Source organism: Schistocerca piceifrons, chromosome 2 (assembly GCF_021461385.2).
Source record: "Schistocerca piceifrons isolate TAMUIC-IGC-003096 chromosome 2, iqSchPice1.1, whole genome shotgun sequence".
Taxonomy (NCBI): domain Eukaryota; kingdom Metazoa; phylum Arthropoda; class Insecta; order Orthoptera; family Acrididae; genus Schistocerca; species Schistocerca piceifrons.
In genome coordinates this window covers 469,192,014-469,205,997 of record NC_060139.1, presented here as the reverse complement: position 1 = coordinate 469,205,997, position 13,984 = coordinate 469,192,014, and the positions used below count along the sequence as shown (strand labels likewise).

Sequence of the window (13,984 nt, the reverse complement as noted above, 5' to 3'; positions counted from 1 at the left end):
TTTACGTTATTTGTTGAGGTTAATATATTAAAAATGCAGTTTGATGTCACAATATTGAAGGAAAAGTCTGCAATGCAAAAGAAAGCACATATTAATTTCTACATATGAGCCAAATTAGTGTGCAGGAGCTTGAATACATAGTAATAGCCTAAGATACGTATTAAGGAATGATATTTCAAGTAACTACTGTGAGTATACGCAATTACTGTCTTTCCTGTCCGATGCTTTGCGGTCGAGTCAAGGTCATTCTCAACCCGGAAAGGACGTAAAAGTGAAAAGGGGCTATGGCATCGCAGACGGAATGAAACGTCATCGTAACACACTGGACGAAGCGTCAACACGTCACTCCGGTCAGGTAAAAGTGACGTTATGAGACACCTTTACCGACGCAACAACTCAGACATACTATTCCAAGTAAGTAACTAGCAACAATGTAATTTATTAATGGCCAAAGCTAACATCAGACGAAGTTCATACAGTGACCTACCAGGAAGAGGAACAAAAGGAAAAAGTGTCGTCTAAACATTTCAGACCATCCATATTTATTTGCTAGAGTAAATTTATACAGAAAAATTTTCAAACAATATTTAGAAAGAATCATATAGAACCCAGTTTTCTTGCGAAGTAGCAAATACGGCCAAGATAAATAGTACCGACGTTTCCATTGTTAAGGAAAGGTAATTTGACAAAAATAATTTCATCAGTTTATGTTATCATTTATGCACAGTGTAGGCTTTATCTTTGTCCAGGTTTTGTGAAACTTAAATATTTTACACATCTACATATTTGGCGTCCTTTTTTGGAAGAACATTCATAGCAAAAATGTCAATATCCAGAAGGACCCTTTGCAATGTGATACAAAAACAAAGCAAACAATAAAAAAAGGACTGAGAAGACTAAAAGAACAAAAGCCACTGCCATAACATCAGAGAGGGTTGCTGATGATACCGCTGTTCTCCTACCAACGTCAACGTCCCAATTTTCTTCCCGAGAAACTAGGACGTCGACGACCCGTTCCATTCCGTTCCGTTGATAGCCTGTGTAAATGCCACGTTCTGAAATGCATTGTTGAAAGTTTGTTTTGACATTCCGTTCCCTCAAGCGCGAATCGACCATCAGTGTGGCAGGAGAAATCGGCCTTGGCTCTGTTGAAGGCAATAGTCCAAACATTCACGTGAATTGTTTTGAAGAAATCCTGAAATATACGCGAGTGAAGAGGCAGAGATCAGAACACGTTCCAAACGAATACAGGCTCCATGTTATTAACACAATGCTCCGTTTATCAGCGGTATGTATGAAATATAAAATAAATTTCGTTCGAAATTGTAAAATAATAAATGAGCAGGTTAATCACATACGGATGAAGCAAATAACAGACTGAGCTCGAGGGCTAGGAACTATCATCTTGCTGACACATAGAGTAATTCTTTAGTATTTTTCCACTGAGTGTGGCATTTACTATTATAGATAGAAGTGGTTATGACGTGCGGTAGGATTCCTATATATGGAACCTGAATCACAAGACTCATCCTTCTTTCTGTCGAACACTGATCTCACTGAGAAGTCAAAGACACTGTCAGGATCGAATTGGTAAAAATCAAAGACAACAGCAGATATACTAAACCTTACGAGTACAAGGTCCAGAGAGTGTTGAGAGCTCTAGGGGCAGCATTAGGCAAAGCTTGACTCAAAAGGGCAAGTGAATACAATGGAAGAAGATTGGGTTGATTTGAGGCATGAAATGGTGAAGGCAGCAGAGGCTTAAATAGGTAGAAAGAAGAGACCAAGTAGAAATCCTTGGTTAACACAAGAGATACCGAATTTAACTACTGAGAGCAGGAAATATAAAAATGTTGCCAATGATGCAGACGAAAGGGAATACAAACGTCTAAAAAATGAGACTGACAGAAATTGCAAAACGTCTACGCAGGAACGGATAGAGGAAAAAAGTAAGGGTACAGAAGCATACACTACTAGGCAGATACCGCCTATAGGAGATTTCAAGAGGCCTTTGGAGAAAAGAGAGACAGCTGTATGAATATCAAGAGCTCGAATGGAAAATAAGTATTAAGCAAAGAAGGGGAAGCTTCAAGGTCGGAGGAATAAATAGAGGGGCTATAGAAGGGAAATGGACTCCAAGGCAATCCTATAGAAAGGGGAGAGGAAAAGCTTTAATGATACTGCGAGAACTTCTTGACACAGCTCTGAGAGATCTAAGACGAAACAAGGTCCCTGGAGTAGACGACATTCCATTAGAACTACTGGTATCCTCGGGAGAGCCAGTCATGACAGAACTATTCCACCTGGTGTGTAAGACTTATGAGACAGAGGAAATGTCATCAGACATGAAAAAGATTGTAGTAAATCCAGTTCCAAAGAAAAATAGATGTTGACAGTTGTTAACGCTATCGAGCCATCAGTTTAGAAGGTTGTGGCTACAAAATTTTGACACTAATTGTTTACAGAAGAATGGAAAACTTGTAGAAGCCGGCAATGGGGACGATTGGTTTGGATTCCACAGATGTGTAGGATCACATGTAACAATACGACCCTAGACTTATCTTAGAAGACAGTTTCAAGAACGGCAAACTTGCATGTATACCATCTGCAGATTTAGAGAAAGATTTTGACAATGGCGACTGGAACATACTCTCCGAAATTCTACTTGCAGCAGGGGTAAAATACGAGGAGCGAAAGACTATTTACAATTTTTACAGAATCCAGATGGCAGTTATAAGAGTCGAGAGGCATGAAAGGGAAGCAGTGGTTGAGAAGGGAGCGAGGCAGTGCTGTAGCCTACCTCCTATGTTATTCAATCTTTACAATGAGCAAGCAAAAAAGGAAACCAAGGAATAATATGGAGTAGGAATTAAAGTTCATGGAGAAGAAACGAAAACTTCGAGGTTTGTCGACGACATTTTAATTCTGTCAGAGACAGCAGAGAACTTGGAAGAGCAGTTGAACAGTATGGACAGCGTCTAGAATAGAGGATATAAGATGAACATCAAGAAACAAAACAAAGGTAATGGAATGAAGTCAAGTAAAATCAGGCGATGTTGAGGGAATTAGAGTAAGAAATGTGGCACTAAAGTAGTAGATGAGTTTTGATGGTTGGCAATAAAATAACTGATGATGGCAGAAGTAGAGAGTATTAAAATGTAGACAAGCAATGGAAACAAGAGCGCTTCTGAAGAAGAGAAATCTATTGACATCGAATATAGGTTTAAGTGTTAGGAAATCTTTTCTGAAGGTATTTGTCTGGAGTGTAGCCTTGTACGGAAGTGAAACGTGGACGACGAACAGTTTGTATAAGAAGACATCAGAAGTTTTTGAAATGTGGTGGTGAAGATTAGATGGATAGATCATATAACTAATGAGGAAGTACTGAATAGAATTGAGGAGAAGAGAAACTTGTGGTACAATTTGACTAAAAGAAGGGATCGGTTGATAAGACACATTCTGAGGCATAAAAGGATCACCAGTTTAGTTTTGTAAGGAGGTAGAGGAGGGAGGGGGTTAAAATGTAGAGGAGGATCAATAGATGAATATAGTAAGTGGGTAGTTATTCGAAGATGAAGGGGGCTTGTACAAGATAGAGTAGCGTGGAGAGCTACATGAAACAGTCTTTGGTCTGAAGACCATAACTACAACAACAACGAAACACGGGAACCAAATACATGGCGTTCGTGCTATGTTTGGTGAAGAGATTCCTCTCGATGTAAGCGTACACTGGTGTGTTGATCTTAAGATCGAAAGTAACTTTCTGATGACGTGCACTGCCAAGTAACATAGCTTGAAGAAACGCGGGCCATACACAGAAAGAACTCCTGCTTGATGGTACAGATGGTAACAAAGAGAAATACGAAAGGAGACAAATACACAATAAATACACTTTAGTCACCGCAGTTTATGATCGTCTCCTGGACGTTGAAAGGAGTACACTGGGACACACTGGTATGTGGCACCAGAATAAGATAAGAATATTAATAAATTAAAATGGCACTAGGATGCTATAATCGATGAATGTCTATGATAGGCTCGATAATGCGGATCGCTGACTGTGCACGACCGCAGAGCCAAAGATACAGTACTGCTAGTGGAGAGAGAGGCCGCTTAGCGCACAGTGTCTGTGAGGGAAAGACGATGGAGTAGGCACTTTTTGGGGTGTACTGTGTGAAGCTACCAAGAGTTAGATTAGTGTAGGTATATCAATATTGTTGAACATGGAAGCAGAAGTCTTCATGCAACCAAGCCAAAGATTTAAATAATTACGATTTCTGTTTTTGCCAGCGCATCTGTATAGATGAGTTCGCTGATAATTTATAATTACTGAGTAACTGCAGAATGTATGTAAACCGTTTTGATAAAAAGGTTAGTTAAATATTTCATTTCTGTAATGCTTTTAAGATTTTTTGACTGAGCTGTGCGTAATTTGATGATTTGCATTTATGTTGGATTAATGAAGTTAGATAATACTTGCTGTTTAAATCTCATTCTTTGTGACTCAATCGTGAGTAATGTATCTTCAATTGTCCGATGTTTTTGAAAAGCCAAACTTAACTTGCAATATAATTTTGCTAACAGAAAAAACTGAGTGTTAGTAATTCACTATAATCAGTACCGCCTCCCAGTCCAGATGATATATTTTTCAAAAACGTTGGATTTTCTTAAATGTTCTCGCTTATCAGCCAAATGAATTTCATGTGCAGTTCAAGTACTATGGCCAACATTGCACACTGCTGAGCCTGTAGCTAGCATTTACATTTTTTTTTTTATGAGTGACCAGAATACATCACGTTTCACCGTTGATGCTCTAGAGGTAAATTTAATTTATTTGTTATGTGCACAGGGACCAAAGTTATCAGATCTGAGCAGGGCCAGATGATTCAGTGTCTAAGGGGCTGAATGTATTTTGCAGTGACTATTTCGTTATTGGTATTGCATTGCCCAATCGATTCGTGTAAAGTTTTGCTAACAATAACACAGAGTAAGCACACCACTTGCAGTTACAGGGTGTTTCAAAAATGACCGGTATATTTGAAACGGCAATAAAAACTAAACGAGCAGCGATAGAAATACACCGTTTGTTGCAATATGCTTGGGACAACAGTACATTTTCAGGCGGACAAACTTTCGAAATTACAGTAGTTACAATTTTCAACAACAGATGGCGCTGCAAGTGATGTGAAAGATATAAAAGACAACGCAGTCTGTGGGTGCGCCATTCTGTACGTCGTCTTTCTGCTGTAAGCGTGTGCTGTTTACAACGTGCAAGTGTGCCTAGGACAACATGGTTTATTCCTTAGAACAGAGGATTTTTCTGGTGTTGGAATTCCACCGCCTAGAACACAGTGTTGTTGCAACAAGACGAAGTTTTCAACGGAGGTTTAATGTAACCAAAGGACCGAAAAGCGATACAATAAAGGATCTGTTTGAAAAATTTCAACGGACTGGGAACGTGACGGATGAACGTGCTGGAAAGGTAGGGCGACCACGTACGGCAACCACAGAGGGCAACGCGCAGCTAGTGCAGCAGGTGATCCAACAGCGGCCTCAGGTTTCCGTTCGTCGTGTTGCAGCTGCGGTCCAAATGACGCCAACGTCCGCGTATCGTCTCATGCGCCAGAGTTTACACCTCTATCCATACAAAATTCAAACGCGGCAACCCCTCAGCGCCGCTACCATTGCTGCACGAGAGACATTCGCTAACGATATAGTGCACAGGATTGATGACGGCGATATGCATGTGGGCAGCATTTGGTTTACTGACGAAGCTTATTTTTACCTGGACGGCTTCGTCAATAAACAGAACTGGCGCATATGGGGAACCGAAAAGCCCCATGTTGCAGTCCCATCGTCCCTGCATCCTCAAAAGGTACTGGTCTGGGCCGCCATTTCTTCCAAAGGAATCATTGGCCCATTTTTCAGATCCGAAACGATTACTGCATCATGCTATCTGGACATTCTTCGTGAATTTGTGGCGGTACAAACTGCCTTAGACGACACTGCGAACACCTCGTGGTTTATGCAAGATGGTGCCCGGCCACATCGCACGGCCGACGTCTTTAATTTCCTGAATGAATATTTCGATGACCGTGTGATTGCTCTGGGCTATCCGAAACATACAGGAGGCGGCGTGGATTGGCCTCCCTATTCGCTAGACATGAACCCCTGTGACTTCTTTCTGTGGGGACACTTGAAAGACCAGGTGTACCGCCAGAATCCAGAAACAATTGAACAGCTGAAGCAGTACATCTCATCTGCATGTGAAGCCATTCCGCCAGAAACTTTGTCAAAGGTTTCGGGTAATTTCATTCAGAGACTACGCCATATTATTGCTACGCATGGTGGATATGTGGAAAATTTCGTACTATAGAGTTTCCCAGATCGCAGCGCCATCTGTTGTTGAAAATTGTAACTACTGTAATTTCGAAAGTTTGTCTGCCTGAAAATGTACTGTTGTCCCAAGCATATTGCAACAAACGGTGTATTTCTATCGCTGCTCGTTTAGTTTGTATTGCCGTTTCAAATATACCGGTCATTTTTGAAACACCCTGTACAACATGCAACACGATCAGGCTTCATTGAACATTATCGTAAAGTTTATTATATCATAATTAAACAACGTTGCAAAAGGCGGAACGTGGTTGTTAACAAGACGTGAGATCAGAACGGACGGCACTGCTTGCTCTGTAACGTGCACCCTTTCCAAACGTGCTGATGGGATTTAAACCGGGCCAGCCCATTCGCAGAGTATCCTCTCGTACCAATCGCCCCTCCACCTGAGCTGTTCGAGGCGGTCGCTCATTGTCACCCATAAAAACGAAGTCAGGGCCAAGCGCACCCTGAAAACACGCGCATGCGAGAAGAGTACAGCATCACAATAACGCTGACCGGTGAGTGTTGGAGGCCCGTACGCGCATGCAGCAGTATGCCTCCCCACATATTAACATGTGGACCACCAAACCGACCACGTTCCACAATGTGTCTGGGTGAACTACATTTTCGCACCTCTCACTACATGATGGCGGGTGTAGCATTATCGGACATGGCCTTTTTGGTGGTCCTGATGTCATAGTATGCGGAGGCATAATGACTCACGGGCGTACTAACCTAGTCTTTGAACACGGTATTCTCACCATTCAATGTTATTATGTTACTCTACTCCTTCCACGTGTATGTCTTTTCAGTGGTGCATTAGGACTCGATGACAAAGTGCGACCACAACGAGCGGCGAAACTGGAGGTCCTGTTGCAACGAGAGGATATTCGGCAAATGTAGTGGCCTGTCCGTTGCCCTGACTTAAATTCCACCGAGAACACGCGGGAGGCGTTGTGCAGACGCATTGCAACGCATGCACGTGAACCGACGACAGTCCCGCAGTTGTCAATCCCGTTGGTGGAGGAATGGAACGCCCTAAGAGAGGAACTCGTTACTGATCTTGTGGCCAACATGGGAGTACGCTGCAGAGCATGCGTTGGTGTAAGTCCTATATAGAACCGGCTCTCTCCTGTTGCAACGTCCAGGAGACTATCACAAATTGCGGTGACTTCAGTGTACTTACTGTCTGTGAATAAATGTTTCTTTCCTTTCTTTTAATTACATTCTGTGTCCGCCTCCGTAGCGTAGCGGTAGCGTTTCCGCTTATCACGCAGGGGGCCCGGGTTCGATTCCCGGCAGGGGACTGGGTGTTGTGTGTCCTTTATCATTATTGACCTGCAAGTCGCAGAAGTCGCGTCAACTAAAAGGGACTTGCAATACGGCGGCCGAACTCCCCCAATGGGCCCTTCCGGCCAACAATGCCATACGCTCATTTACATCTTTTTCCATTGCTTTCTGTACTGCTCTATGTATGGTCCAAGCTTCATCGACTATTGTATGTTACCTGGCAGCGACCCATCATGCGGAAGTACTTTCGTTCTTAAGTTGTGTACACCACTGTACATAATGCAAGATGACGACCTTAATAAAGAGGAAAAAACCGATAATATCCGATTAAAAGTACATCAGTGAGTATCTAGAGCAAGTCACATCGCAAAAAGAAATAGTGGCAGAAAATACATATCATCTGTGAAAAGGTTTCGAGAAAATGCATCTGTTAAGTGACCCGTATACAAAGCACTAACGTGACTAGGTCTAGAGCACTGTTCTTATGAACTGGACATGTTAGCAGGAAGCGGAAAAATTCAGGTATATGTATGATAGAAACGTAAGAGGCCGATATTTCACATATGAAAATAGACAGACAAATACGGGGGAATTTAATTAGAAATGTTTGTAAGACAGGAGACATTGTTCCCGCGATCCCTATTCGGTAAGCCGGCTGGGGTGGTCAAGCGATTAAAGGCGCTACAGTCTGGAACCGCGCGACAGCTACGGTCGCAGGTTCGAATCCTGCCTCGGGCATGGATGTGTGTGATGTCCTCAGGTTAGTTAGGTTTAAGTAGTTCTAAGTTCTAGGGGACTGATGACCGTAGAAGTTAAGTCCCATAGTGCTCAGAGCCATTTGAACCATTTGAACCTATTCGGTAAGTTTACAGAATCCGCAGAAAACCATGTGATAATTCTTCCGCCCCCATTATATACCTCGTGCAGAAATTATAAAAGTTATATGAGACACACTACAGTGCGTAAACGTGCATATAGACAGTCAGTCATTTTTCCCTCGGTCGGTTTTAGAACGGAATAGGACATAAATTTGCTGATTTTAGGTGAAATGTAGAGGGATGCACAACGGCGGACAAGTGACTTCAGAAGCTAATATCATATCTGTGTGCATACCAAGCTATCCATATTGCAGCGACACAAGAAATTTTCCAATTACTTCAGAAAAATGTTCGGAGTTTTCTTGTGTTCCATATACCACCAACCCACATACGCAGTGTCGCCCAGAGTTTGCACGCGTAGTTTCGCTCTCGGGTGTGCAGCGCGCAGCGTGCAGCGCCTGAACACGACTGACAACGGCCCTTCCTCCCAGCACGGACTGCAGCCGGAGTAACAGCCGGGACAGGTTCGACGCCCGGCGAGACCGGATTCTTGGAAACTCTGTACTTCTGGTGAGAAACTGGTTTCTGCAAAAAGCTGCATTGTTTCAAAACTCGTCTTCTCTCCCACTCACATTTTTGTGGAGAAAACATATTTTTTGTATCAAAAAATTTCAGAACACGATGTACGTTCTGCAGCACTGAAGTTTTTACGTTATCAATTTTCTCTTTCCAATTACTGAGAAATGTGACTCCAGAAACGTCATCGGCTTTTCACTGTTTCTTACAGCTTTATGCTACCGTTAATCGAATGAGTCATTAGAGTTTTTTGTTTAATTTATTCAATAGTATTATATTACCAGTAGCCGAGATAACGAATATAATTTAGAGTACGTTCTATTTGTTTCTTCGTTATCAAAAAAGAAAAGTGTTCTGAAAAGAACCACACATGTCAAAAATCGTTTTAAATGACAAAATCGTCCACCCCGATAGCTGAGTGGTCAGCGTGACAGATTGCCGTCCTAAGGGCCCTGGTTCGATTCCCGGCTGGGTCGGCGATTTTCTCCGCTCAGGGACTGGGTATTGTGTTGTCTTCATTATCATTTCATCCCCATCTGACGCGCAGGTCGCCCAATGTGGCGTCGAATGTAATAAGACCTGCACCAAGGCGGCTGGACCTGCCCCACAAGGGGCCTCCCGGTCAATGACTCCAAACGCTCATTTCCATTTTCAATAGCAAAATCCACAAAATCTGCGATGAGAAAATTATAATTATGTTCAGCATTTAATGTGGAATATGGTAAATACATGTTATGAATTTGGTCAAAAAAATGGTTCAAATGGCTCTGAGCACTATGGGACTCAACTGCTGAGGTCATTAGTCCCCTAGAACTTAGAACTAGTTAAACCTAACTAACCTAAGGACATCACAAACATCCATGCCCGAGGCAGGATTCGAACCTGCGACCGTAGCGGTCTTGCGGTTCCAGACTGCAGCGCCTTTAACCGCACGGCCACTTCGGCCGGCAATTTGGTCATTAACTCGGATGTTCTCAGTGCTTTATTATTCCCTGCGCACATTGCATTGCATTGCATTGCAACATCAACTCACGTAATTCCCTAATCCTAGAAATGGGAAATGATAACTGGATGAAACAACATAAAATACAATTTTTTTAATGTAAAGAAAATTAGTTTCATTGAAAGGGTACAGTACCGCCCGACATTGAAAATAGGTACAACATACTTCGTTATTCTTGTCTGAACAACATATTTTTTCTATAATAACTCAGTTTCAATTAATACAGCGAAGCCGGATACCAGTGTGGGAAAGAATGACAATTTATTTATTTAATTGATCACATGTGCACTCCCACAAAATAAATCCCTACATCCAGTTTGGTGAGATCTGTGAAATGAATGAATGTATGGTCGTCTGCTAACCGCAGATAATGAATGTGAGTATATGATCATCTTTGAGACGATCCTTTGGCCACCTTTGGTGGTACCAAAGAGATGAAACTTACCGGAGCTTTGAGCGCCTGAAATGTGGCTGACCAATACGGTAGCATGGTCTTCCCCCACCTCGACAGAGGTGCGAGATGACCTGAAGAACGGCCATGTTTCAGCACTCTGCCGCCGGATCTCGTGCTGTTAAGACCTGCCTTAGTTGTGCTCCGTAAAGACAAAAGAGTGGAGACATGGTATGCATGTGGAATATTTAAGAGTAGCTTGAAATAATAATTTCTCTATTTCAGGAACTTTTGTGGGGAGAATTAAATGTCAGGCAGGTAATATTAATGGGATTGTAGTAATCTTCGGAAGTGACCAATGGTCACAATGAAACCACGTGTAGCAATAAGTTGAAATACTTCTGTGTGCTTAAGTTAAGCTGAATTACTAGCGTGTGTACAATAAGTTGAAATATTTAAGAAATAGCGTGTATACCATAAGTTGAAATATTTAAGAAATGGCGTGTGCAGGACTTGAAATTAGAGACGAGTACTTCCACGTGGTGGGTACTGTGTGAGTCTCAAACTGTGTATGAGACAAAAGATAAAGAGAAGTACTCGTCCATGGTATCAGTTGAGGACTCGCGTGTGTGATGAATACGTTCTTAATATTACTTTGCGTGATATGATTCCGTGTGACGCTAGATTCAAACTCTGAGAGAGAAGCAAGGTGAGTCGGCCGTCTATCCAGCAACGCCACTTGGCTTGCATTGCACAGGAAGACATGCATATATCTCCAGAGTTCATAGTAGGAAAGTATAATTACGAAGCGGGGCAGTGTCGTGTGAAACTGGGATAAATATTAATTGAAGTGGTAAAGCTGAAAGTGATAATGTGGTGACTATTCCCTGTGTAGTATTTCGTATTGTAGTGTGGTGTATGTCATGTAATTTGGGTATGTGTGGTTTGCATGGGAGAGTAGCGAGGTAGTTTCAAAAGATTAGTGGGTTATGCGTGTTCCTTTTGTACTGCTCGGTCTGGAGGAAAGTTTCGTGATGATGATCGTGAGAGTCGAAGTGTGAGAAATAATAAAAGATCCACCATCCTATCCAGAATGTGCACTGTAGCGTTAAATAATTACGAGACCATAAGGTAGAGAATCACCAATGTTAAGCCATGCCCACTGGGCGGAATTTCTCATGTGTTATTGTTGTAGGTTATAGAATTTGTGTGTTTAGGTTATAGAATTTATCGGAATAAATAAGACAGTGAAAAGAAAAAGATTGGTGGCCTTTTCCTTCGAATTATATGTTGTTATGATATCCAGAATTTATAATGTGTGCGCCACTCGTATTCTGTGCGATGGTCACGTGTTGATAAAAGCCGTTAAATAAAAAGGAAAGAAAATGTGGTATTGCCAGTGCGTAGTGAACAGTCAGAGATCTGTAAGTTACTGATAGTCAGATGCGTGTTTCCGCTGCGTGTTATTCATACAGGAGGATAATTTGTAACTAAATTGTGAGTACGAGAGATCATGTTACTCGATAAGTAAGAATGAATCCACTCGCTTGGCAGACCACTCATCTTGCAGGCCTGACTGCTTGATGCCACAGTATGAGCAAGGCATGTGGGTGCCTCTCATCATGTATATGGTGTCTGTTCTGTCAGACATGTCCGAAAAAACAGACACCAAATATGTACCATTGAAGCGAGGACGGCCAGAGACCTCTTCAGTGCAGATGCACACCAGCCTAGAGCTCTTACGGGAATTGAGAAATGCCGCGAGTTATGAGGACAATGGGCGCGGGGCACTACATTAGCGCTATGTGGATAAGCTGAGAATTTGAGTCTGACGGGAGGTGCGTTAGGGACTCCGTGTAGTTGCGACGACCACTGTCTCCGGATGGCGGACTGGTCAGCACATTTGCCTAGTAAGCCGGAGGTCAGAGTTCGAATTCTGGTACGGCACAAATTTCAACTTTCCTCTCCGATTTGGATCAGTGCCCACTCGCAGCCAATCCTTGTAATTCCTTTGTGTCTTAAAAGCAATTTTACCAAATTGGATTTTTAAAGACACGTGTAGTTATGTCTAGAAACATTCTCCTGTTTTTCTTTGGTTTCTGATTGATGACGCACCCTAACGAATATCTAGTAGTGCTACTTGTCGAAGAGGCTTTTGCCAATGATCTATGCATTTAGTTCTCCTTGCAGAAACCGTAAAGTGTTCATAAAACAACTCAACGGAAAGCTCTTGGATCTGTCACGAGCTGCTAACTTCGAAAAGTTATGAGAGCTGGAATAAATGCCTCGTTGCAAATGCATTATAAAGGTAATGTAGAAATAAATAAATCGTGTCGTTAATTACTTACACAAATTCGCGTTTAAGGTTACAGAAAGATGGCATAGTTTCGGAAGAGAACTGAGTGATATCCTTTTAGTATTTTATGAACAATTTAGTAGGGGGCACGTGATCTATACTTTTGTTCATACAGGTTTTAGATTATTTTATTATTTCACAGTAGAAAATGTTCAGGATGTTGACATAGCCTACAGCATCGCGTAAATAAAACTTTCCCTGTCGTGTAGTGGCATGGTTACAAAATGAAGTACCTACCTGGACAACAGCTTCTCCTTCTGTCCTCAAGTGTGACGAGTTGGCTGATGGATGTCCCTTCTGCTGTTTGACGAAAAATCGCGGAGATATTAACCTGAAACGAAAAAATAAAGATTTCCTTAGAACACTAATTTTCTCACATTAGTTAATTTTTGCATTTCTAACGTTTGAATCATTGTCAGTGGAATATTTCAACACTTGGTCAAACACAAAAGTAAGTCAAACAGCACTAAAAATCTTAATAGATAGAAAACCTGCACAACATCACAAATACATTTAGAATGACTCGAATTTAGTCAACAATGTCGAAGCTGTACATCAGCTGGGCGGTGACGGGTTCACATGTTCAGTAGCATTTGGCACACCATACAGAAGACGAGCATCAGCATGTCCAACAATAAACAGCAGACAATCTACACTCTGCAATCACGCCAAATGAATACAAGTGTTGTCATGACTTAGTTCTTGAGAGGGACCTGCTTGACTGATCTTTTTAGGTCATTAACTCCCCCCTTGGGATTAGGTCCCTATTCTCATCCTTGGCAGAACGGAGCCTTTCAGCAAAATAAGGAGTGTTTCAGACTGTAAGAAGGCCATAAATTTGCCGGAAGTACTTGATATGGCTGGAAGAGTAGGATCAAGACGTCGAAGTGATTTCCTTTGCCCTCAGATTTTACGGTCCAAACACAATTTTTCATGCATGGCATCATCTCTTTCGTTGTGTGGACTACATTAAACCTCCTTACTTCAACTGGCGATGGGAATACTGCATACCGTTTACCTCGAGATTCCTATGGGAAACTATCAGATTTCGTTGACTCACTCAAAAACTTGTGTACTGTGTTGTCAACTCCGGTTACTCTACGTGCTAGGAGACGAGCAAAGTAATGTTATTAAACAGTGTAAATAGAAGCTTTGGTAGAGTCTCCATCCGT

General features: G+C 42.0%; 1 long non-coding RNA gene across 1 annotated transcript in view; it reads right to left on the bottom strand.

Moving 5' to 3' along the window:
* The window catches only part of LOC124774590, a 344,364-nt gene extending 331,219 nt beyond the window's left edge, over positions 1-13,145 (bottom strand). The window contains exon 1 of the long non-coding RNA XR_007015386.1: positions 13,050-13,145. This is a non-coding gene — a long non-coding RNA (uncharacterized LOC124774590). The remainder of the gene's footprint in view (positions 1-13,049) is intronic.
* Between the last annotated feature and the right edge of the window lie 839 nt (positions 13,146-13,984).